At 35.7% G+C, this 26008-nt stretch overlaps 3 non-coding genes across 3 annotated transcripts; all 3 read left to right on the top strand.

The window, feature by feature from the left end:
- The first annotated feature begins 332 nt into the window (after positions 1–332).
- On the top strand, positions 333–405 carry TRNAR-UCU (transfer RNA arginine (anticodon UCU)). The gene has a single exon. It is a non-coding gene; the product is annotated as a tRNA-Arg (tRNA).
- Positions 406–18516: 18111 nt separating this feature from the next.
- On the top strand, positions 18517–18589 carry TRNAR-UCU (transfer RNA arginine (anticodon UCU)). The gene has a single exon. It is a non-coding gene; the product is annotated as a tRNA-Arg (tRNA).
- Positions 18590–22570: 3981 nt separating this feature from the next.
- Positions 22571–22643, top strand: TRNAR-UCU (transfer RNA arginine (anticodon UCU)). Its single transcript has one exon. It is a non-coding gene; the product is annotated as a tRNA-Arg (tRNA).
- Positions 22644–26008: the final 3365 nt, after the last annotated feature.

Genomic DNA, 26008 nt, shown 5'->3' with positions numbered 1-26008 from the left:
CTTCCTGATAAATTTGACAAGAACTTGGGATACAGGGTTGAAACCACAAGTTAAATGATAGTTTCGTAGGTTATGTATATACAAACTAGCACATTTTCTTTGAATCGTATGTTGTTTAATAACAGCGAACTTTTAGTTTATGTGAAACTTAATTACTCTCACTTATGGTGATAAAAGATGTTCTAGTTTGTTGGACATAACATACCGTTACGCTATTCCAAACATTTAGTCACGGGAAGTAGGCATTACAGGTTTAAAATTACAAACATCATATTTATTTTCCACTCTCTTTTTATTTCAATAAAATAAAGCTTAAGTATTTCAGGCAGCATGTCCCTTTGGCGCAGAGGATAGCGCGTTGGACTTCTAATCCAAAGGTCGCGGGTTCGAATCCCGCAAGGGATGGCTGTTAAGATTTTTAACGTTTAAGACGATCATTGTTCCAGATATATTGAGTAATACATTGAAATTTCTATTGTATGGACGTCTTTTATTCATGCTGCATTTATCAGATATTTTCTATGTCCCAATACTCATTCTGATTTCTAGTAAGTAAACTTCATAATTCTCAGATGTTCTCAATGGGAATTCGCATTTGTTTCAATACTTTAACTATTCTCTAATCTAAAGAGGATACCCAATAAGCAATTATCTATTATAATGCTATAATAGCAAATTAATTTTTTTTTAATTCGTCGTCCCGTTTAAAGGGTTGTGCCCTTTCTTCGGGTAAGTGCTGCAATGTAGATCTATGGAATGTAGATAGATGGTCTAAGGGTTGTCAGGTTTATTATTTCTTTATTCATCATATTAATATTAAACATATATGGATTGAAATGATTTCAAGAGAAAAAATAAATTAAAGAAATATATATATATATATATATATATATATATATATATATATATATAACACAAGTAGTAATAGATTAATGGCTACAGGTGTACATTGCCAGTTATTACATAAACACAAATGATGAGAGGAAAAGAAAGTTGAGGGCTGCAGTAAAGAAAATGAACAAATGTAATGAATGGATGAAATGCAGTGCTTTGGACGTCACATCACAAGGTTATGTTAGTTTAGACGAATGAAGTTATCTTCTGTTCCTGGGGGGATTCAGAAACTGATGAAGACGGAGGAGGCCCTTGTTAATAGGTATTACTGTGCATAGATATGAGATGGATAGATATGAGATGAAAGTTCTTGCGGTCGGTAGATAGTATAGATTTCGGGGTCCAACATGTCTTCATCTAACTGTAAATGATATAATGTCATGAAGTGTTGGAGAGGGGTGTCAACGAAAGTTGGTGGGGCATCGTTGTCACGGTCGTAGCGGAGTATATCAAGTATCATAGGATGTGGGTGTGCCAAACGTTTGCTGATGTAACGTATACGAAGTTGTTCCAGATGCGTTAATAATGGCGGAAAATCGATCATATCATAAATTAAACGTGTTGGATACGGTAGGCTTATGCGGTATGCTAGGCGTATAGCATGGCGTTCTAGTATAGCAAGTTTTTGATAGAATTTTAGGGGCGCAGATGTCCAGGCTGTATGTCCGTAGGTTAATGTACCCCGCATGAAGGTTTTATATGTATTGAGAACGGTATTTGCCCTTAAGCCCCAGGTTGTGCCAGCTAATCATTTGAGAAGATTAAGTCGATTTTGCGCTTGACCTATGAGTTTGTTGAGGCGTGGAGTCCAGTTGAGTGTCAAAAATGACAACGAGATACGTAATAGTACTTGAAACTGGAATAGGCGTAAGATCAACCTGAAGGCGAAGTAGATTTGGGTTTCGATGTACTCGTGAACGGCGTCGACGTGGTAAGAAAACTATGGTTTGTGTTTTGGAAGAGTTAATAATCAATCTCCAAACATGACACCATCGCAGAAATGCATCAATAGCTACTTGCATTGTTTTATTAAGAGATTGTACGGTGTGTCCAGTTGTGAAAAAAGCAGTGTCGTCAGTAAACAAGATCAGCGACGTACAGTAGTATAATAAAGGAGATAAAGATGAGCCTTGTGGTACACCAGATTACAGCAAGATAGGATGAGATAGCGTTCCATTGATTGAGATATAAGCTAGTCGACCTATTAAGAAGGAGTGTATGAAGAGGATGTGCGAAGTTGGCACGAGGTAGTTACGAAGTTTACATAGTAAACCAGGGTGCCAAACTTTGTCAAAAGCCTTTTCCAAATCAATTGTTACAAGGCAAGAAGGAAAACCTGTATTATATTGATTGTAAATAGCTGTGGTGAGACGGAATAATTAATTTTGAGTACTAAAATTTGATCGAAATCCAGCTTAGTGTACTGGAAGAAGATTATGTGAGTGAAGATGGTCGTGCATGCGTCGGACAAGGATTCTTTCCAAGATTTTGCAGAGACAACTATTGAGGTGAATAGGATGTGACGATAGGATGTGACTTCTGATGGAGGTTTCTTTGGTTTAGGAAAGAGAAGCACCTTTGACTATTTCCAGTCGAGTGGAAAATATCCAGTTCGCAGAATAAAGGTATAGATTGTGCTAAGAAAGAGTAACAAAGAGTGAGGCGCTTGTCTGATGAGTACATATGTAACAGAGTCAAATCCTGGTGCAGTATTGCGTTTACCTTTAAGTGTATTACTAATAGTTTCGGGGTGAATCGGCATGGTTAGAGGATTATTTGGTTCCAAATCATGATTAGTAGATGGGCGAAAGGAAGTAGAAGCTGCATCGGTATGTCGATTTATAGCTGCTTGCAAGCGATCTGGTGTATGCCAACCGGGTAGAGGTGTAAATATATCTTGAAAATAGGAAGCAAAAATATTAGCCTTTTCTGCATCCGTAAGGACTGCTTGATGATTATGAACAAAAGAGTAAGGCGTTCGAGATACTCTACCGGTTAATTGATGGAACTTGCGCCAATAGTTTGTAGGATGTGTTTCATTAGCTAGTGTGTTGCAAGTTTGAATCCAGTGGCGTGTCTTAAACGCAACTATATAATAATGAGTGATCCTCAGGTAATGGCGATGAAGCCGAAGTGCTTCAAGGTTACCCGTAGCGAGATATTCACGGAAAGCTCTTCGGGATGCTGAAATAAATGGTAAATATTGCGGAGGTAACTTAGGTTTGTGTAGCTGAACTTCGATTGTTGGAATGGAACGTTGTGATGCATCTTGAAGGGCTGTAGTAAGTGCAGTGATTGTGCGATTGAGTTTGTATTGCGTACTAGGCTTTCTGAGCGTAGTTACTGCAGTATCTAAATCGGTGCGATATTGTTCCCAGTTTGCCCTTTGGTAGCAGTAGACCTTCTGAGGAAGAGGCTTCGGCTGAGTGTTGGGAGAACAATGAAGTTCGACTTTGATGGGGACGTGGTCGCTACCTATGGAGTCAAGTACAGATATATGAATGGACTGAGATAGTGAAGATGAAGTTATGACTACATCAGGAGTAGTGTGACTGATAGGACGTGTAGGTTTTGGTAAAGTATGAAATTCAGCTCGTGTTTCATTCCGAACAAAGTCGAAAAAGTTGTCTTTGTCAGGTTTGGAGCGGCTATGAAAATTGAGATCGGCCATGATAATGTAATGCCGGAAGTTGGTATCAATATAGCGGAAGAAATCATAGCTGAAAGCTCTGCCTGGACGATAGTAAATAGTAACAAACGTAACTGTTTTGCCTCTAAAATAAATTGTCGTGATGTTATGTTCAGGAAGGTGAAGAGCAGGTGGGACAGAACTGTACAATAAGGAAAATTTTGCCGAATACCAATAGCTGTGCCTCCGTAGAGACGTAGTCCAGTTGGAGCGTCATGTTGAAGTAAGTGATACTTCGGTATATAGCATGTTAAATATGGCACAAGATAAGTTTCATTAAGAGCAAATGCGGCAATTTGTTCTTCCTGGAGGAGTGGTGTAAAGAGCAGTTGGTGCATCAACAGCGATCGTATGTTAAGGAAAAGTAAATTGTAACTCATAATGAAAGTGAATATAAGTCCGCAGGTAGAATTGTCCATATTAAACATAAACTTCAAGTGGTTGGATTTGGAAATGTACTGTCTGTCCGGAATAAGTTGCATGGAGTTGTAGATTAAACAACAGTTTGGCTGCGTGCGTGATTGAGTTAGAATATGGTTGCGAAGAAATGGATGGATGTTCTGTAGAGAAATAGTGAGAAACCGGAGTAGATCTTCGACAGTAACTAGATGGCGTAACGAATTTGCTGGGGGAGTTGGTGCATCGACCGAACGTATTGGAACAACTAGTTCAGGCTTAGCTGGATAGCTTTACATTTATAGCTATACGCTGGGTGATGTTCAGAACAGCGATTACAGCGTGGGGGTTCTTGAAGGTTTGGACAGTTTTTGGTAGGATGTTCGCGAAAACAATAACCACATTTGATGTTGTTTGTGCATTCGGCTGTCGAGTGTAAATTATATTGTTGGCATTTCTCGCATCGAACAGGCAGAGGTGCTGGCGTGCGAGATGGCTCAACCTTATAACGACGTCTATAGATATATGCGCCCTTGAAGAGAAGTTGGTCAATTAGCTGTTGTTGATCAGTCAGCACTTGCACGAGATAAGTTGACCTCTGGTTGTTCTTGATCCTAATACAACGCTTTATAGGCAACCCTTCCTGGTGAAGTTCAGCAAGAATTTCGTCATCAGTAAGATCAGGTTTTACACCACGAATAACTACGGACCACATAGGAGGTCGCCGTGGTGGAGGTGGAGTTCTGCGTGTACTTGGTTGTAAAGTAGAAATCTTTGCTTTCGTCCCAAAAATTTCATAAGTTGCCTTGTTACGAACATGCGTGGCGAAATTTGGGTTACTGGATTTCAAAATGATCCCTCGGCGTGTCTTAATTTCACGGATCTCAGAACGAGGGATGTACTTGATTAATTGCTGGAAGACATCACGAACAGTGTCATACTTCTGATCATAGTCGGTTAGCAAGGAGTTGTACACAGGATCTGACTGGTATTGCTGCTGTTGATTATCGGCAGAAGTGGATGCCCAATCCATAGAGTGGCTGGCTGCTGTAGTCTGATTACCATTGGGAGTAATTCGTTGCTTCTTTGGGTCTAGGGCTTGTTCACCATCAGAGAAAGATCGAGAACGAATCCGATGTCCTTTAGTGATGCAACCAGCGTAGGTAGACGAAGGAGTAGTGTTACGGTCTGAACGAGGAGTTCCCGTAACAATCCGTGGTTGCGTCTTTTGGCGACTGTTAGACCCGATGTTGAGTGGGGGAGGTTGTAATCCTAAATCCTGACCGAGATTCGTAGATCTTGCCAATGTCTGTCATCGTGATAGAGTAGCCAAGGGCCGAAGCCCAGATGAAGATGAAGAAAATGAAAAAGATGTTAGATGAAGTTCAAAAAAAAACAAGACACCCTCCGAAAGTGAAAACTTTCGTCAGACCCCTAAGTGTTGTAATTGTGCTATGCTCGCAAGTACGTATGCTATACTTGGTCTTTGCTGGCACAGTAACTGACACAAGAGAGGTTAGGTTTCTTGGTAAGGTATGGAAATTAAAATGCCTGAGCTCCAACCTATAACTTCGGCTTTCAACTCTTTCATTTACAGTTATATGTGATTTCACATTTAACAAAGACAAGCATTTTAAGTGTGTATACTTGAAATAAATTAAATTCTTTAAATAGATCTTTCTCATAAAGATTATGTTTTAAATTATTTTTCAAAGTCTTTATATTTTCATAAGCATTCTCCAAAATCAATGCATGTGGATTGTGCTGTCATCTTTGGAGTTCTTTTAAACTATACGTTTGTGGAAGTTTATATGTTTGTGGCCAATCCTTTCGACAATGAGATCTCGGAAACTACAGGCTCTAGAAAGATGACGTTTTTACTGATCGATTGCAAATTTTACGTAGTTTGTTCAGTTCTAATTGTATATTTAAAGAAACATGGCCATTATTTCTTTATTACAGTTTTACGGGTATATTGGAAGTATTGAAATTAAAAAAAAGAAAAAACTAAAGCATCATATCCTATGCATTATACATTTCAATACCACATTGTTGTATATAGGGGTTGTATATGTCTCAGGGGTTTGTTTGACGGCCAAATAATAATGAAAAAGGAAAGATAACCATTTTTCTAGTCTAAGATGAATCTTTATTTTTGGAGTGTTTTACCCAATGAACACCATATATCACTGACATTATAATTAATTGTCTATATAATGCATTTGTTTATTACATACTGCATGCAAGAAGAAAGAAAACACTTGTCATAGATGAATTAGAAACTCCAAACTGAAGTAGGCTCAAATCTTGCAAACGATGCGAGATATCGAGAAAAATAATCGAAAAAATCTTCTCTTGCCGATGTTTTATCAAGACTTCTTTCACTTGTGTCTGCAAAGGGACTTGTGCATATGTTGTGAGTAATGAAAAGGAGATTTTTGCTCATATGCGAATGATGCGCTGTGTTGAGAGCGCAGGTTCAGCTAGTTTATCTATTAAAATTCTACAACAGCAATAAAAGTTTTTTTTTTTTTTGCTAGCCCAAATCTAGCCCCTCGACTCAGGAAGAGATAATCAGGAAAATAGTATATGGACTACTCTCGTTGGGATAAGTGATATTTATTTATTTATTTATTAACATTCAATTTTCATTGGATTTTATGATCTTGTGATCATAAACATTAGTTTAAGGTAGAAAGGTGGATATGGAATGATTATGAGGTATGAAAGTAATGAGTACGTGCAATACACATCACGACACATAGGTGAGGTTAGGAGAACAAGTGAGGTTATCTTCTCGCCCTGGGGCAACGCGAGGCATTGATGTAAGACAGTTGGTGCCCTGTTAGTACAGTAGGATTACTGTGGATGATGAGATGGAAAGATGAAATGTGAATGAATATCGAGATGAAATGCATCGAGAAGAGGAATGTCGGGATGATTCGGAGGGACAGTGTAGCGATAGAGAGTAAAAAGCAGAGAGAGAGAGGAGTGGAGCGTAATGGTGGGAGAGTAACGTAGTCGGCTGCAGTATGTACTGTGCCCATGAGTAGAGGGTGGTTCATTGTCAGTCGATCAGTGATATATTTTAAGTGAAGATTTTCTATGTTTGAAAGAAGTGTGGGAAAAGTAATGCGACTATAGAGATCAGCAGTGGGGCTTTGGTAAGGATATACGGTAAGCGATTCTGAAGGCATGACGTTCTAAGATTTGTAGTGTTTTATAAAAGAAGGGTGCTGCAGGTATCCAGGCTGTGAATCCGTAAGTCAAACTGGTCGGAGAAAGACCTTATACGTAGTAAGAACTGTAGAGGCTTTGAGACTCCAATTGGTGCCAGTCAAGCGACGGAGTAGGTTAATTCCATTATAGGCTTTGGACAAAATAGATTTTAAGTGAGGTCTCCAGATGAGATGTTTGCCCAAGAAAAGTCCTAGATATTTGGCTGTGTTGGAAGAGTGAATTCTTGTTCCTTGAACGTAAACATTCAACGGCGTTGGGATGCGGTGAACCTTAGTGCATTTTCCAGGAGGCACAAAAACAATTGCTTGAGTTTTGACGGCGTTGATCTTGAGTTGCCATTTGGATCACCAGGAGGTGAATAGGTCGATAGCTTCCTGAAAATGTTTGTTGATGTGCTGTGTGGTTTTGCCAAGTGCTAGAATAAAAGCGCCTGAGCTCCAACGTCTAACTTATGATTTCAAACCTTTGATTTACGGGTATTTGTGATTTCAAGTTTAACGAAGACAAATATTTTAAAGTATGTGTACTTTAAATAAATTATTTATTAAATAGATATTTTTTATGAAGTTTACTTTCTAATATTATTGTTCAAAGCCTTTGTATTTTAATAAGCTTTCTCCAAAATCAATGCATGTGGATTATGCTGTCATCTTTGGAGTTCTTTTAAACTAAACGTTTGTGGAAGTTTATATGTTTGTGGCCAATCCTTTCGACAATGAGATCTCGGAAACTACAGGCTCTAGAAAGATGACGGTTTCACTGATCGATTGCAAATTTTGCGTAGATTGTCCAGTTCTAATTGATTATTTAAAAAATACATGACAATTATATCTTTATTACATTTTTACGGGAACACTGGAAGTGTTGAAATTAAAAAACAAAACATCATATCCTACGCATTATACATTCCAACACAACATAGTTGTATATGGAGGTTGCATACCTCTCAGGCGTTTGTTTCATGCTCAAATGACAATGAAAAACGAAGGGTAACCATTTCTTCAGTCTAAGAAGAATCTTTATTGTTTGGAGTGTTTTGCCCAATGAACACCATGTATCACTGACATTATAATTAATTGGGTACATAATGTATTTGCTTATTACATACTGCATGCAAGAAGAAAACACTGAATACATAAATTAAAAACTCCAACCGGAAGTAGGTTCAAATCTTGCAATCGGTGTTAAGTATTGAAAAAGTAATCGAAAAATCTCCCCTTTACGGTATCCCTTGCCGATTTTTATCAAAACGTTTTTCACTTGTGTCTGTAAAAGGACATGTACAGATGTGAGGAATAACAAGGAGATTCATGCTCATATGTGAATGATGCACTGTGTGGAGATTGCAGGTTTAGTTAGTATAGATATTAAAATTCTTTATTATGGGTTACATGAAATTATTACGTACTAAATTTATGTGCTCTGAAACTTGTCAAAAGATAAAATTTATGCATTTCACAAAAGGAAAGAGCAGTTTCTTCTAAAATGTCTATAGAAATGTTTAGTATATTAGTTAATAAATTTGGAGGAAGTAATTTCCTTGAAAATATTAAAAACTAGCATCAATTACCCGTTTCTTCGGTTAAATTTTTAATAATAGTAATATGTTCCATTAGTCAGACACCTTTTACTATTACTAAATCGCCCTGTGGTATCGGTCATTTTTGGACATATTTATATTTCTCACCCTCTTCCTCCCCATGTTGCGTTTCTGAATTTTAATTTAAACGGCATCAGAAGTATCACTGTTCATCACAGCAACCCCGAAAACTATGGATTCGGCACTAATATAAGCCACTTTCATTGATTTTTATATATATACTCCTTCCGCAAGTTGTGGGCCCCGGCATCGGAAGTGTCACACTGTTCATTTCAGCGACCCGGAAAACTATGGATTCGACACTGATACTAGTCATTTTCGATCATCTCTTCCTACCCTCCCTCAATGCATGGGGCTGAATTTGGATTTAAATGGCATCAAAAGTGTCACTGTTCATCTCAGCGATCTCAAAAGCTATGAATTCGGCACTAATATTGGACATTATTCGATGATTTTATATACTATATATATATACTCGCTCCCATGTTGCGGGGCGCGGCATCGGGTTCATCTGAGCGACCTCGAAAGCTATGGATACATACTGATATTGGTCATTTTCGATCATTTTTATATATATATCTCCTCTTTCCCCCTCCCCAAGTTCCGGGGCTAAATTTGGATTTAAACTGGATCGGAAGTGCCACTGTTCAACTCAGCAACAATGAAACCTATGGATTCGACACTAATATTGGTAATTTTCGATCATTTTTAAACATCTCCCCCTTCCCCTAAGTTGCATCGCTAAAGTGATATGATAAAAACTATGCTAAGTCCGAACCTCATCGACGATCTACGATCAGGGCCGGAGCTAGCAGTTTTGCCGCCCTGGGCGGTACTTTCAAATGCCGCCTCTTTAATCCGCAAACCTTATTTTGACAGAGGACGTTCAGGTATTAAGAAAAAGTAAGATACCATATTTAAAAACATATATGAAAAGGAAAAGTAAACACAAAATTGAACTGCCTCTCTCGAATGCTTACGTAATATTTAAATGACTCCATACATGACACAATATTCAGTATGATCGATTTCGCTGTACGTGATATACAGCAGGGCATACAGAAAATTTAAAAATATATATGCTTTAAGAATTTAGTTTTTAAGCTTATTTTATATCAAAAGGTGTTTCCGATAATGTGGAGCATGAAGATAATATAGTGAATCAGATATTACGGCAAAAGTAAGTGATTAGCCTAAGCCTTATAGCGTTCTAAAACACAATAGAAATATACAAATTTTACATACTTTAATTGAAAAAAACTTTTCTTGCTTTGGTATGAGCAAATTCCTTTATCACATTCGCGTAGTCCAATGTTTCAGCCAATTCGTGTTCCATTGATATCATCACTAGACCATCTAAGCGTGTTTCAGATATGGAAGAACGTAGACAGTTTTTAATAAGCTTCTTTCGAAAAACTTCTTTCTCTACTTGCCACTGTTACTAGTATACAAAATCATAAGTGCAACACTGACATTGGAAGCAAAGTAATATTCCTTAATTAATTTTAGTCTTTTTTGTTGAATTTTTAGGCTTAATTATAGCCGATAATAATTTCAGTTCGTCTTTCAAATCACTGGGGTTATATATCTTTCGATTCTTCAAGTATTAAAGTGCAGACACTTTTCAGACAAAAGTTCAGGTGGCATATCTTTAAGATAACTTATATAGTAAATAAAATCGAAATACTCGCTGTGATGTTTAAGTTGCCCAAACCTTTCTCTTAAAGCTAACACAATCACGTCTAGAAGTTTGTAATAAAAATCGATCTAGTATCTTATTTGTTATCTTCAATAGCTTCATCCTCTGCTTCGTACTGAAGCTGTGTCTTCTTTCGATTCGAGCTTGTACTGTATTACCTGTCCGTGGAACATCCATATCTAATGCTGATGCCAACTCCATCGCATCAATTAAGTAAGGTTGAAACTTTGCATAATTTCTGCTCCTATCAAAGTATTTAGATATATTTAGAAGAAACCCGACAGCATCCGAAACATGAGAATCAATGCTTTGGAGACTTTTGCTTACTACGTTTATGTGGAGTAAAAAGTCATATCAGGTAACGAGTGAGCAAAGAAAGTAAAGCCACACAGCTGGTTTGCTATACATAGAGGATCGCAGGCGACCATTCTATCTGCTCTATTGTCGTTACTTATTTGAAGTAAGGCATCATAAACCTCTCCTATTTGATATCTAAGTGGAGTTAGAGCATCAATTCGGCTCTCCCATGGTGTGGTGCTGAATAGTTTTAAAGTGAGGCTGCTAATATGTTCCTTTAGTATGACCCAACGTTTAACTGACGCAGAAAAGGAGTCATAAACTTCTTTTACTATACAAAAAATGAAACGGTGAACTGAGGTGTTCTGGTTGCATCGTTAACGACAAAGTTTAGTAAAGGAACATAAAAGGCTTGGGAATTTATTTAAAATATTCTCTTCTGAATACCTGAATGTTTGCTTTTCATATTGGAACCATTGTCATATCGTTGGCCCTTCTTGTCTTCGATAGAAAGTTCATTTCCTTTAGCTGTTTAATTATTACTTCTGTCAGTCCTAGACCAGTGGTGTCTGTTACTGGTACGAAACCAAGAAAGTATTCGCAAATTTTTACAAGGCATTCTTCATTCCTGTATGCATATAATTTGTACAAAACGATTGTTGTCATTTGCTCTGTACCAGAAATATCTGGTGTACAGTTCAGTATTATACTATAATATGTTGTAGCTCTCAACAAAGACAGTATTTTACTTTCAATTTACTCACTAAGAATTGGAATAATTTCATTTTGAACATCTTTTCCTTAGTAATGGTGGTATTTATTTTGTTCTCCCATGATTCTTTTAATGTGTTCGGCCATGGCGCTGTCAAATTTATATCGCTTAAATATAAAAACAATTACATATAACGTGTTCTCTAAAATATAATTGTTGATAAGATATGAAAAATGTGTAAATTGGTTAAAACTTCGCTGCTAGAACCTAAATGTCTCTAGGTGTTGTGGCTAGAACCGCTTGTCTCGAGTGGGATTGTTCCTTTTGCATACTTGGAGTGGAGCGTTAGAATATTGCTGAATAGAAAAAAAAATATCAAAGACACTTGATAATTTTACCCGCTCTAGTTGGAAATCTTATCTACGCCGCTGCAAGGGAAATCTTGAACGAGATACCTGTGGCTAGTAGTGGCCTGTGGATGATCATTGAAAATGAGGGGGAATGCTTTGAATTTCCTGAGTGAGTATTTTCCTGAATGTGAGTGAATTAAGTTTAATTACATTCTCGGGTGAACACAACTTTATTTTTCCATGTGGACCTATTACGAACCATTATATTTTGATACTATTTTATTTTCCAAATTTTGCCGCCCACTAGATGTGCCGCCCTGGGCGGTGGCACGGCTCGACCCCCTCTCGCGCCGGCCCTGTCTACGATCATCTCGTATGTTGAAAATTTGACCGAGATCGGTCGGCTGTTTTAAGAGTGATGAAGTCACAAAGACAGCCACTTCCATTTTCATTTTTTAAAAGTATCTCTAGCCCCTCCCTTTTCCCTACTGTTTCGTATCTTTAAAAAATTAAGATTTGTTAACATTTACTTTGAATATTAAGAATAATAGAATATATTGAATATGAATATTGAGAATATATATTTGGTTTGTAATGAAAAGGTTAAGGATTGTTAGCTAACAATTTTATTGTACGATATTAAACAATGACACAATTGACAGATTCTGTGTATAGCTACTTTAAAGCACAATTTATTGGAATATTCATTCCTGTCATTAGATAATACTATTAGCTCATACAGAAATCTACACATATAAACACATTCAAACAACAAACAACAATGATGTCTTTTAACTTTATGTCTGTTTAGGAGCCATTATACAAGATGAATCTAAAGAATCTATAACTAATTTACAACAAATATAAAACACATTTATAGTCGGTAGTAATAGTGAAGCATCAGAATTAATCAAATGATATGATGAACAAATGAAATTTCTGTCTGTCGGGAAAATCATCCTATCACTATCAGCCAACTCTAAACCAAAGCCAGAAATATTTAAGAGGATAACTTACGTTATTCGAGGTAGGAAAATCATGGTGGTGGTTGTAGTGCGTTCAGCCAACAATGAAGAGTAAGTTGCAATAGAGATCCGAGATCTGAGAGATGACTTGTTATTTCCAAGCTCACTATTTATATAACAAGACTACGCACTTTCACTTCTTACTTCCATAAGTCACCTGTTGTTTTTCCTTTCAATATTCATGTCTGTTTTTATTTTTACATATTCAAGTTTCTGGCTATGAATTACCTTTTATGAAATTTTATTTTTTTTTAATATTACAAATAATTGTTCTAAATTATACCATAGTTGCATTAAACATGACACTACGTTGCAATGTCAATGTGAAATGATGAAAGCCATCCCAGGCTCGCGAATCTTATATATGTTGAAAGTTTGATCGAGATCGGTCGGGTGGTTCAAGAGTTATTAAGTTTTATTCATTTTTATACATCTTCCCCTTCTCTCCTCCCGCTCCCCTAAGTTCTACCGCCAAAGTGAAATAATTAAAAATACTTTCCAGGCTTGAACCTCATCTATGTTGAAGATTTGATTGAGATCGGTCGGGTGGTTCAAGAGTTATTAATTCACGTTCATAGTCACTTTTATATTCATATATTTTCTATATTGATTTTTGTATATCTCTCCATCTTCCCCCTCCCCTACGTTGCTCCGCCAAAGTGAAATTACAAAAAACATCCCAGACACGAACTTCATCTATGTTGAATATTTGAGCGGGATTGGTCTTTTGGTTCAAGAGCTATTAAGTTTTATTTTTTATATTTCCCCCTCCTCCTCCTCCCCTAAGTTACACAATCAAAGCGAATAGATGAAGAACACTCGCAGCTCAGTGGTAGAGCGTGCACCTCCGGTGCTTGGGGTCCCTGGTTCGATACCAGTCCCCGCCAAGTGAACTTTGTAGTGAACAAACCGTGTGCGTGAATTTTATTGGGGTTCCCCCGTTTCCTCCCACTTTCTTCATTCCACCATTTCATTCACTACCTCCTTTGGCGTAATCGTGGGACGTAAAACTTAATCATTTCATTTCAATTTTTTGATTGGTTTTGAAACTGGTATTGCAGTTCTTACCTAAAAGTGTAAGTTATGCAACTCACATATCTCTGTTGTCGTTTGGTTCCATAAACATTTAATCAAGTACCTGGAAGTTATACATCTTCATATAAGTGTGTGTTTTATTTATTGCCTATATTGAGTTTGGCAGACAAGAAACTGTACCATAAAGCAAGTTATAGATACAAAAGTGTTTTGTTTTGATATGAAATCTTGTTTACATGTAGTTCTCCATTTGGATAACATTTTATCCTGAGCTTTAGAGAATTCTGTGTAGAAAATTACAGCTACAATTTATTTTGGATATAATGTTAGTTTAACATTATTCTTTACAGAATTCCTTCCTTTTTTACTGTTATATTGTGTTACGAGTTTTGGCATAAGAAACTTGTGAATACCGTTTTAAACGTTGTCCCCTCCAAATTTTAGCAGCCTTAATAAATTGTATATATAATGAGAATGGAGTTTTAGTTTATTCTTAAATTTTGATAGGATAATTTTGTTCCAGGAAATCTACTACACTTTCAGAACAGTTATAAAGTGTTCACTGTCAACTTTATAATAAAAGAATTTTGTGGTTGAATGCTAATCTAATAGCTCTATAAATAATTCATTGAAACTATAAAACCCACTGTCAACTGATTTGCATTTTTCTTTCGTATCAAATGACTGATTTTCTCTGATTCTTGAACTTTCTCCGGATTTTCTCTTCAGATAGCAGTAATTAAGTGTTTTTTTCGTATTATAGTGGGAAAACAAAGGTGGAACGTACTGCTGTCTCTCCACTAAAATTGAAATGAAGCCCAAAATTTCCCAGTCAAAAAAGCCACGGGTACTTATTTATTAAAAGAAAGCAGTTTATTTTTAACCATTGTATTTCTAGCTACCGGTAGCTCTTTCCAGTGGAGACGAGAATATCATTGTTGTCTGAATATCAGAGGTACATACATTGTTTCATTCATAGTATTAAGAGACAGTAATTCAGAGACAGACAATTCACCCCTGGTGCGAAGGATCCCTGGTTCGAGCTCTCTGCCTATGTGTGTGTGTGATGGGTAATTTAATACCGTTTTTGTAAGTTTCGTCGAGGTCCGTTCATATTCTCTTTTCACCAATTCTTCCATTATTATTAACTTGTATTTTATTATTCAAACCATTTACGATTGTCAGAGCGTAAAACCATCTAGTTGCTAAATAACTTTACTGTTGATTCTGTTGCGTTCCACATTCCACGAGTTTAGTTCTGTAGGGGCTAACGCATAAATTCGTTCTCTTACATCTAAGTAATGTAACTATACTTTATATATCCCGACCAGCGAAAGAATACAGACTGAAAGTTTTGTAGTGTTATCAACCGGTAAACTTATAACTGATCTACCACAGTTCTTATTGTCCTGTTCGTAATAAACAACTACTATAAGATAAAATAAATACAGCTTCAAAAGTTTCGAAAGTTATTTTGGAAAATTTTAAGTCACCCACGAAAAGTATACACATCCTCGATAAACATTTGGTAACAACTTGCGAATAAATTCACGTCAGTGTTGTAAAAAGGATCATATTCTTCCTATTGCAAAGAAACCCGAGTTAAAATTAGTCGATTCGACAGGTTCGAAGTTATTGACAAGGAAGCATGTAGGGTATGTATTATTTCATTGCTCAAAAATAGAAGCAATAAAACAAATGGTCGGAAATCACGCGATTGTCTCATGCTAACTCATGAAGAAGATGGCTGCTAATGTTCAGTACGTAAGTTCAGTATTGCTTAAACAAAATAAAATAAATGTAGTCACTCATTCTCTCGCAACCGCACGTACCACACTTAAGAACATAACTAATTAAAGACAACTTACCTTTGATTGAAATTCTCTGTTAATAACAATACAGGAATTTTCAGAGGGAAACGGGGAGAAGTATGTTTTACTAAGCAAGACTGTATATCTGATATATATGCTACTTCTGCTTTCAGGCTAAACCCAGTCCTTTCAAATATATCGATAGTCATTAAAAAAAAAAAAAAAAAAAAACACCAAAAAAATCAAAAAAAGTGCAACCGTTATTACAAGGTTTGTCGGGAAAGTATTGAGACTGGGTCTAGGAAAAAAATATAGATCCGATTGCTACAATTTGTTAAAATTCTTCGAAAATTTTACACCGCAGCATTGCACCACCGCTTACACACCGCTGCCAGCGCGATTTCCAAACAGCTTACGCTTCCTGAAAGTCAGCTTCCGACAACCTTATCAGAACACACGTCGTTGCTGCTTGGATAGTCAAAACATCGTCAAAATGGCGACCTAGAAGCTTGTTTTGTATTTTGGAGAATACCAAAAAGACCGCTGAACTCATGTCGGGACTATACAGTGGCTACAACAACTCAGCAACATCGATTTTTCCTGCAGTGTTCCTTCAACTTCACAGCAACTCCGTCTATGGATCGTTCCATATGAAATCACCAAATTTGAAACTAAAATGTGCCTCATATGTTTTAAATTTTATTCAAATTTTGCACATGTGTTGCAGTACGCAAACATAACATACCTGTAAAATGTTACAACTCTACCTCAAAGAGAACTGCTGTAGGAGCCATTCGAAATTTGGGGGTTTCGAATTGTGCAAAAAATACCTAAGTCCGCCTTCGACTTAAAGTACTATAACCACTAGATCTCTGGAGATATTGAAGCTATTTGAAAATGGTTTTCACTAAAACAATCTTAGAATCTGTAGCAATTAAAACATTGTAGTAATGAACTTCTCAAGTGAGGTTAAGCATATGAATTTCAGCATCTAAGAGGAAAAAAGAAGAAAAAATAATGTCAAAATTTGGCAACTATTTCTGAAAAAGGGCCACCTAACACCAACCTCAAATTTTCCAAATAAGTAGCTCTTGTGTTCCTCTTGAACACATAAAAAGTAGAAGGGTGTTTTTTGGTATGTTCAAGAAAAAGGCACTTTTTGCACAAAAACTCCCAAATTTCCAATTTTCCGTGTTGAAAATGTTTATAATTGTCAAGGCTGAAATGACTGAATAAATGAATTGTGCCAGAAATCTCAAACTTCAAAATACCATTGCTGAAAGGAATCAGATTCTGTCATTAGTTCCAAACTCATGGACGACTATGAAAACTATTGAAACATTTCAAACAACCGAGTATCTCGTTTGTAAAGCCCAGAAGATCAGAAAGGAGCATTGTATTTTAGCCAAACCTGGTTCTAAAAAAGGATATAGTATTTCTGCAAACACCATTAATTTAGTCACAGAATTTTACAACAGTGATGAAGTGCTCTGAAGTGCTAGACTGAGTGTCAATATCAGCAAGCACATGAATTTCACCATCAAAGGAAGAAAAGGAGAAAAAATAATGTCATATTTTTTTCAATTATTTCTGAACAAGGCACACCTAACATCAACTTTAAATTTTCAAAATAACTAGCTCCGGTATTCTTGTTTATGATATAAAGAAACTAGGAGGGTGCTATTTGATGTGTTGAAGGGAAAAAAAATAAAAACATACTTAATATCTCATATTTAATTTTTTAGTAATATGACTTGCATGGCTAAGTATATTCCTCTACAATGGTTGGTGATTCTTATGAAATAATAACAATAATAATAATAATAACAATAATAATAATAATAATAATAATAATAATAATAATAATAATAATAATAATAATAATAAAAAGCAAGTAGGAACTCTTCCTCAAATGTAATTTATAAAGAGATTTTAAAACATACGCAGCCTATTTAGTGCTGTTTGATTTAAGAATAAAAAAAAAAAAAAAAAAAAAAAAAAAACACTGAACAATAGTGAACTATCGTTATATAATACACAAATAACATTTACATGTTTGGTTGATTGTAAATAATTTGAAATATTGAGCCTAAGATTACTTATAACCAATTTTAGAGAAGGTCTTCTCAGTAGCTTTAAATTCTTCTTCAGAAATGCTGTAATTTCTGACAGTACCAGTTGAAATACAATTACACTTATTTACTCTACTAATTACACTTACATTATAATTTCTATTACTTGATTTCTACAAGAGGCAGTCTTATTCCTTTCCTGATCAATTTTATAAGAACTTGGATTATAGGGTTGAATCCTCAGTTAACTTACAGTTTCGTATGTTATGAACAAACTAGCATATTCTGTTTGAATTGTATGTTGTGTAATAGCAATGAACTTTTAGTTTTATTATGTGAGACTTATTTACTCTCACTTATAGTGGTGGTAGATGTTCCAGTGAGATAACGGGTTATGTCGGATAGACGGGGGCCTGACTTATGTGTAGAACAGAACCCAACCAACCCCTGCGGCGCTTCTAACCCGTTCCTACTTCTACTTCTCCTACTCTTCTTACTACTACTACTAGTTCTACTTGGTGATAAATGCTGGCCACCATCTGTCCGATATATGACGAGATAACATACAGTTATGCTATTTTAAGTATTTAATCACGGAAAGTATGCTTTATAGGTTTAAAATTGCAAAGACCATAAATTTATATTCCTCTCTTTTCTATTGGAATAAAATCAAAGCTTAAGCAACTTATACAGCGTGTCCCTTTGGCGCAGAGGATAGCGCGTTGGACTTCTAATCCAAAGGTCGCCGGTTCGAATCCCGCAAGGGATGCTCGCAGAGATTTTTAATGCTTAAAAAGGAAAAATCAGCTATACTGACTAATATATTGAAATCTGTATTGTAGGGGCGTCTTTTGTTTATGCTGCATTTATCAGATATTCTCTATGTCTCAATACTCATCCTGATTTCTAACAAGGAAACTTAATGTTTCTCAGATGTTCTCAATGGGAAGTCACATTTGTTTCAATACTTTAATTACTCTCTATTCTAAAGAAAACATCCAATGAGCAATCATATAGATGTTAAGACTATTTATTATTATCGTTGTTTTTTGATGTGTTGAAGGAAAAAAACATAATTAAAGTCTCATATTTAATTTTCTAGTAATACGACTTGCATGGCGAAGTATGTTCCTCTACCATGGTTGATGATTCTTATGAAATAATAAATAATAATAATAATAAAAAGCAAGAAGGAACTCTTCCTTAAATGTAATTTATAAAGTGGTTTTAAAACATACGCAGCCCATATAGTGCTGTTTGATTTAAGAATAAAAAAAAAAAAACACTGAACAATAGTGAATTATCGTTATATAATACACAAATAACATTTACATGTTTGATTGATTGTAAGCAATTTGAAATATTGAGACTAAGATTTCTTATCACCAATTTTAGAGAAGGTCTTCTCAGTAGCTTTAATTTCTTCTTCAGAAATGCTGTAATTTCTGCCAGTACCAGTTGCAATACTGGTTACTCCAATATTAATAATGCAGTTTTCGTATGTAATCCAACATGTGTCAGGTGTTTTTGGCTAGAAAAACATTTTCGTGGGTCAATGGGGATGAAGGAAATTCACATTAGTCTCGAAGTCCTGTGAATTCTCAACTATTTTTCCAATCCACCATTTCTCTTCAGAAATACACGCAATAAATTGCTCACATGAAAGATTAATGTCTTTCGATTCTACTGAATTATTTAAAGTTAATGTTGTCTCTGAAGAGGATACACTACTGACTTCAAGTTTCAACAGGCTGATGTGTTCATAATGATGAATTTCACGCGTCGCTTGCGACGTTGTTGATTTTCCAGTCTCTTTTGAAGCATTGGACAAAGGTTTCCAACATATTCCAGCGTAAAAAAGCGATTGGTTATAGTTGGTTATAGTTTGACATTGGTTGTATTTTGAGAAAATTCGAAGAAATCGGCAACAGTAACAATCCGGTCATCCAGTGGCCTCTGTAAACTAGCAAGTCTCGCTAGATATTTCAGTGTCTCAACTATGTCATCGCAAACACTTTTGCCGTAACTTGTGGCAAAATAGTTCCACGAACAAGTGAGTCCAAAATCATTCGTGCAAGTATAAGTTGACAAAGTTTTTTTTATAGTCTTTATATCGGGTTGCTGACCCATCTGCAAAGTAGATAACGTGTTTAATTTAGGGAAAAACATCGTTAACATACTACAAAACAATAACTTGATAAACATAAAATTTAACTGTATCGTGCTTTAATACATCATTGTCACAACATAATGAAACATTTGATAACAGAAGTTACAGGATCTCTTAGGATGTTGCACAGTTGAGTTGAATGTTCGTAAAGAGCTACTATTAAACTTCATCTTGAATAATACAGGTGTAGTTTTCAGCAAAATCAACTATAATTGAGCATGATTTGTTATCCAAAGTCTCTATTGTGTGTATTTGAAGTAGTTGCTCTGGGATTTGGTTATGAAGTGATGCTGCGGTAATTTGTCATTCTGTTCCTACCAAAATCTCAATGAAGTCGTCTGTATCTTTAATCATTGTCTCCATTTGTGTTCTGTCAGTTTGAATCTATTGTTTGTACTTATATCTTATGAGTGAATCAATTCTTTAAATGCACAAACGAGATACTCGGTTGTTTGAAATGTTTCAGTAGGTTTCATAGTCTTCCATGAGTTTGGAACTAATGACACAATTTGAGTCCTTTTAGCAATGGTATTTGAAGTTTCAAATTTCTGGCACAATTCAATAATTCAATCACCTAGTCTTGACAATTATAAAAATTTTCAACACAGAAAATTGGAAACAGACATTGGAAATTTGGTGGTTTTGTGCGAAAGTGCCTAAATCCGCCCTCAACTTACATTGTCATAATTTGTTTTCTTGAACATACCAAAAAGCACCATTCTAATTTTTTTCTATGTTCAAGAGGAACACCAGAGCTACTTATTGTAAAAAATTTAGGTTGATGTTAGGTGGGCCTCTTTCAGAAATAGTTGAAAAAATTTTGACATTATTTCTTCTTCTTTTTTCCCCTTTGATGCTGAAATTCATATGCTTGAGCCCACTTGGGAAGTTTATTACTACAATGTTTTAATTGCTACAGATTCTAAGATTGTTTTAGTGAAAACCATTTTCAAATAGCTTCAATATCTCCAGAGATCTAGCAGTTTCAGTACTTTAAGTCGAAGGCGGACTTAGGTGATTTTTGCACAATATCCCCAAACTTCGAATGCTTCCTACAGCAGTTCCCTTTTAGGTAGAGCTGTAAAATTTGACAAGTGTGCTATGTTTGGATACCACAACATTTGTACAAAATTTGGAGAAAATCTAAAACACGTGAGCACCTTGATTTGTTGATTTCATATGGAATGACCCGTATTACTTTCCATGACTTGACCTGTACGCCTATAAAACGTAGAGATTCGTCTCAAAGGAAAATGGCTGCAAAAACATGTTTAAATGCACGTGGAACAATTGTCATCTCTCCAGATGGACTTCGAAAAAAGTAATCGCGCCCTTAGGCCAACAAGATGAGCACTCGTAATGTTTTATTTTCTTGGCCGAACTGACAAACCTTCGAAGCATACTCCAATCCTTGCGCAAAGGCAATGACAACTATGCTTGCTCCATATGTAAAGTTGAATACAACGTGAATCCTGACGATGAGAATTGGGCACAATGTGTGGGTTGCAGTACATGGTATCATGAATTATGTGTTTTTAATGCCGATGACTTTTAAGTAATGATTGTTTGTCAAGTAATTAGAACACATGAATAAAGAACGGATATTTGTGTGATTATTTATTTGTATCCTTCTGGTTAACAAAAGAAGAAAACTTAAAAATATCACAACATATTCGTTGTGTTTGTTTTCGTTTACTATAAATTATTGCTTTTTGTGTACACATTAAGATTATTTCATATGCTGCCTGTATTACATTAAAACTAAACTTTCTAAGCTGTCACTGTTCCCAGAGAATTTATCGAATTGTAAGTATTTCGACATATAGCATGGTTCACTTTTATATTTTTCCTACAGTTATGAGTGGGCAATATGTACTGTCGCCGTGTCATTCATTTGTGAAATATTAGCTTCCGCGCTTTTGGCGGGGGAGACCCGCGTTCGATTGCCGGCGGGAGCTCATGTGGTTCGGACTCCACGTTAAACAGTAGCTGCACGTCTCATATATCCTCGCTGCTGAAAAGGGACGTTAAACTCAAAATCAACTCAACTTAATTTCTACAAGAGGCAGTCTTATTCCTTTCCTGATCAATTTTATAAGAACTTGGGTTATAGGGTTGAATCCTCAGTTAATTTACAGTTTCGTATGTTATGAACAAATAGCATATTTTGTTTGAATTGTATGTTGTGTAATAACAATGAACTTTTAGTTTTATTATGTAAGACTTAATTACTCTCACTTATAGTGGTGGTAGATGTTCCAGTTGGAGATAACGGGTTATGTTGGACAGACGGGGGCCTGACTTATGTGTAGAACAGAACCCAACCAACCCCTGCGGCGTTTCTAACCCGTTCCTACTTCTACTTCTCCTACTCTTCTTACTACTACTACTAGTTCTACTTGTTAATAAATGCTGGCCACCATCTGTCCGATATATGACGAGATAACATACAGTTATGCTATTTTAAGCATTTAATCACGGAAAGTATGCATTATAGGTTTAAAATTGCAAAGACCATAAATTTATATTCCTCTCTTTTCTATTGGAAGAAAATCAAAGCTTAAGCAACTTATACAGCGTGTCCCTTTGGCGCAGAGGATAGCGCGTTGGACTTCTAATCCAAAGGTCGCGGGTTCGAATCCCGCAAGGGATGCTCGCAGAAATTTTTAATGCTTAAAAAGGAAAAATCAGCTATATTGACTAATATATTGAAATCTGTATTGTAGGGGCGTCTTTTGTTTATGCTGCATTTATCAGATATTCTCTATGCCTCAATACTCATCCTGATTTCTAACAAGGAAACTTAATGTTTCTCAGATGTTCTCAATGGGAAGTCACATTTGTTTCAATACTTTAATTACTCTCTATTCTAAAGAAAACATCCAATGAGCAATCATATAGATGTTAAGACTATTTATTATTATCGTTGTTTTTTGATGTGTTGAAGGAAAAAAACATAATTAAAGTCTCATATTTAATTTTCTAGTAATACGACTTGCATGGCGAAGTATGTTCCTCTACCATGGTTGATGATTCTTATGAAATAATAAATAATAATAATAATAAAAAGCAAGAAGGAACTCTTCCTTAAATGCAATTTATAAAGTGGTTTTAAAACATACGCAGCCCATATAGTGCTATTTGATTTAAGAATAAAAAAAAAAAAAACACTGAACAATAGTGAATTATCGTTATATAATACACAAATAACATTTACATGTTTGATTGATTGTAAGCAATTTGAAATATTGAGACTAAGATTTCTTATCACCAATTTTAGAGAAGGTCTTCTCAGTAGCTTTAATTTCTTCTTCAGAAATGCTGTAATTTCTGCCAGTACCAGTTGCAATACTGGTTACTCCAATATTAATAATGCAGTTTTCGTATGTAATCCAACATGTGTCAGGTGTTTTTGGCTAGAAAAACATTTTCGTGGGTCAATGGGGATGAAGGAAATTCACATTAGTCTCGAAGTCCTGTGAATTCTCAACTATTTTTCCAATCCACCATTTCTCTTCAGAAATACACGCAATAAATTGCTCACATGAAAGATTAATGTCTTTCGATTCTACTGAATTATTTAAAGTTAATGTTTCTCTGAAGAGGATACACGACTGACTTCAAGTTTCAACAGGCTGATGTGTTCATAATGATGAATTTCACGCGTCGCTTGCAACGTTGTTGGTTTTCCAGTCTCTTTTGAAGCATTGGACAAAGGTTTCCAACATATTCCAGCGTAAAAAAGCGTTTGGTTATAGTTGGTTATAGTTTGACATTGGTTGTATTTTGAGAAAATTCGAAGAAATCGGCAACAGTAACAATCCGGTCATCCAGTGGCCTCTGTAAACTAGCAAGTCTCGCTAGATATTTCAGTGTCTCAACTATGTCATCACAAACACTTTTGCCGTAACTTGTGGCAAAATAGTTCCACGAACAAGTGAGTCCAAAATCATTCGTGCAAGTATAAGTTGACAAAGTTTTTTTATAGTCTTTATATCGGGTTGCTGACCCATCTGCAAAGTAGATAACGTGTTTAATTTAGGGAAAAACATCGTTAACATACTACAAAACAATAACTTGATAAACATAAAATGTAACTGTATCGTGCTTTAATACATCATTGTCACAACATAATGAAACATTTGATAGCAGAAGTTACAGGATCTCTTAGGATGTTGCACAGTTGAGTTGAATGTTTGTAAAGAGCTACTATTAAACTTCATCTTGAATAATACAGGTGTAGTTTTCAGCAAAATCAACTATAATTGAGCATGATTTGTTATCCAAAGTCTCTATTGTGTGTATTTGAAGTAGTTGCTCTGGGATTTGGTTATGAAGTGATGCTGCGGTAATTTGTCATTCTGTTCCTACCAAAATCTCAATGAAGTCGTCTGTATCTTTAATCATTGTCTCCATTTGTGTTCTGTCAGTTTGAATCTATTGTTTGTACTTATATCTTATGAGTGAATCAATTCTTTAAATGCACAAACGAGATACTCGGTTGTTTGAAATGTTTCAGTAGGTTTTATAGTCTTCCATGAGTTTGGAACTAATGACACAATTTGAGTCCTTTTAGCAATGGTATTTGAAGTTTCAAATTTCTGGCACAATTCAATAAGTCAATCACCTTAGTCTTGACAATTATAAAAATTTTCAACACAGAAAATTGGAAACAGACATTGGAAATTTGGTGGTTTTGTGCGAAAGTGCCTAAATCCGCCCTCAACTTACATTGTCATAATTTGTTTTCTTGAACATACCAAAAAGCACCATTCTAATTTTTTTCTATGTTCAAGAGGAACACCAGAGCTACTTATTGTAAAAAATTTAGGTTGATGTTAGGTGGGCCTTTTTCAGAAATAGTTGAAAAAATTTTGACATTATTTCTTCTTCTTTTTTCCCCTTTGATGCTGAAATTCATATGCTTGAGCCCACTTGGGAAGTTTATTACTACAATGTTTTAATTGCTACAGATTCTAAGATTGTTTTAGTGAAAACCATTTTCAAATAGCTTCAATATCTCCAGAGATCTAGCAGTTTCAGTACTTTAAGTCGAAGGCGGACTTAGGTGATTTTTGCACAATATCCCCAAACTTCGAATGCTTCCTACAGCAGTTCCCTTTTAGGTAGAGCTGTAAAATTTGACAAGTGTGCTATGTTTGGATACCACAACATTTGTACAAAATTTGGAGAAAATCTAAAACACGTGAGCACCTTGATTTGTTGATTTCATATGGAATGACCCGTATTACTTTCCATGACTTGACCTGTACGCCTATAAAACGTAGAGATTCGTCTCAAAGGAAAATGGCTGCAAAAACATGTTTAAATGCACGTGGAACAATTGTCATCTCTCCAGATGGACTTCGAAAAAAGTAATCGCGCCCTTAGGCCAACAAGATGAGCACTCGTAATGTTTTATTTTCTTGGCCGAACTGACAAACCTTCGAAGCATACTCCAATCCTTGCGCAAAGGCAATGACAACTATGCTTGCTCCATATGTAAAGTTGAATACAACGTGAATCCTGACGATGAGAATTGGGCACAATGTGTGGGTTGCAGTACATGGTATCATGAATTATGTGTTTTTAATGCCGATGACTTTTAAGTAATGATTGTTTGTCAAGTAATTAGAACACATGAATAAAGAACGGATATTTGTGTGATTATTTATTTGTATCCTTCTGGTTAACAAAAGAAGAAAACTTAAAAATATCACAACATATTCGTTGTGTTTGTTTTCGTTTACTATAAATTATTGCTTTTTGTGTACACATTAAGATTATTTCATATGCTGCCTGTATTACATTAAAACTAAACTTTCTAAGCTGTCACTGTTCCCAGAGAATTTATCGAATTGTAAGTATTTCGACATATAGCATGGTTCACTTTTATATTTTTCCTACAGTTATGAGTGGGCCATATGTACTGTCAAAGTGTCATTCATTTGTGAAATATTAGCTTCCGCGCTTTTGGCGGGGGAGACCCGCGTTCGATTGCCGGCGGGAGCTCATGTG

Source organism: Thermobia domestica, chromosome 7 (assembly GCF_964235325.1).
Source record: "Thermobia domestica chromosome 7, izTheDome1.hap1.1, whole genome shotgun sequence".
Classification (NCBI taxonomy): domain Eukaryota; kingdom Metazoa; phylum Arthropoda; class Insecta; order Zygentoma; family Lepismatidae; genus Thermobia; species Thermobia domestica.
Note: the sequence above shows the minus strand (reverse complement) of the source record. Positions and strands in the feature narration are given on the sequence as shown.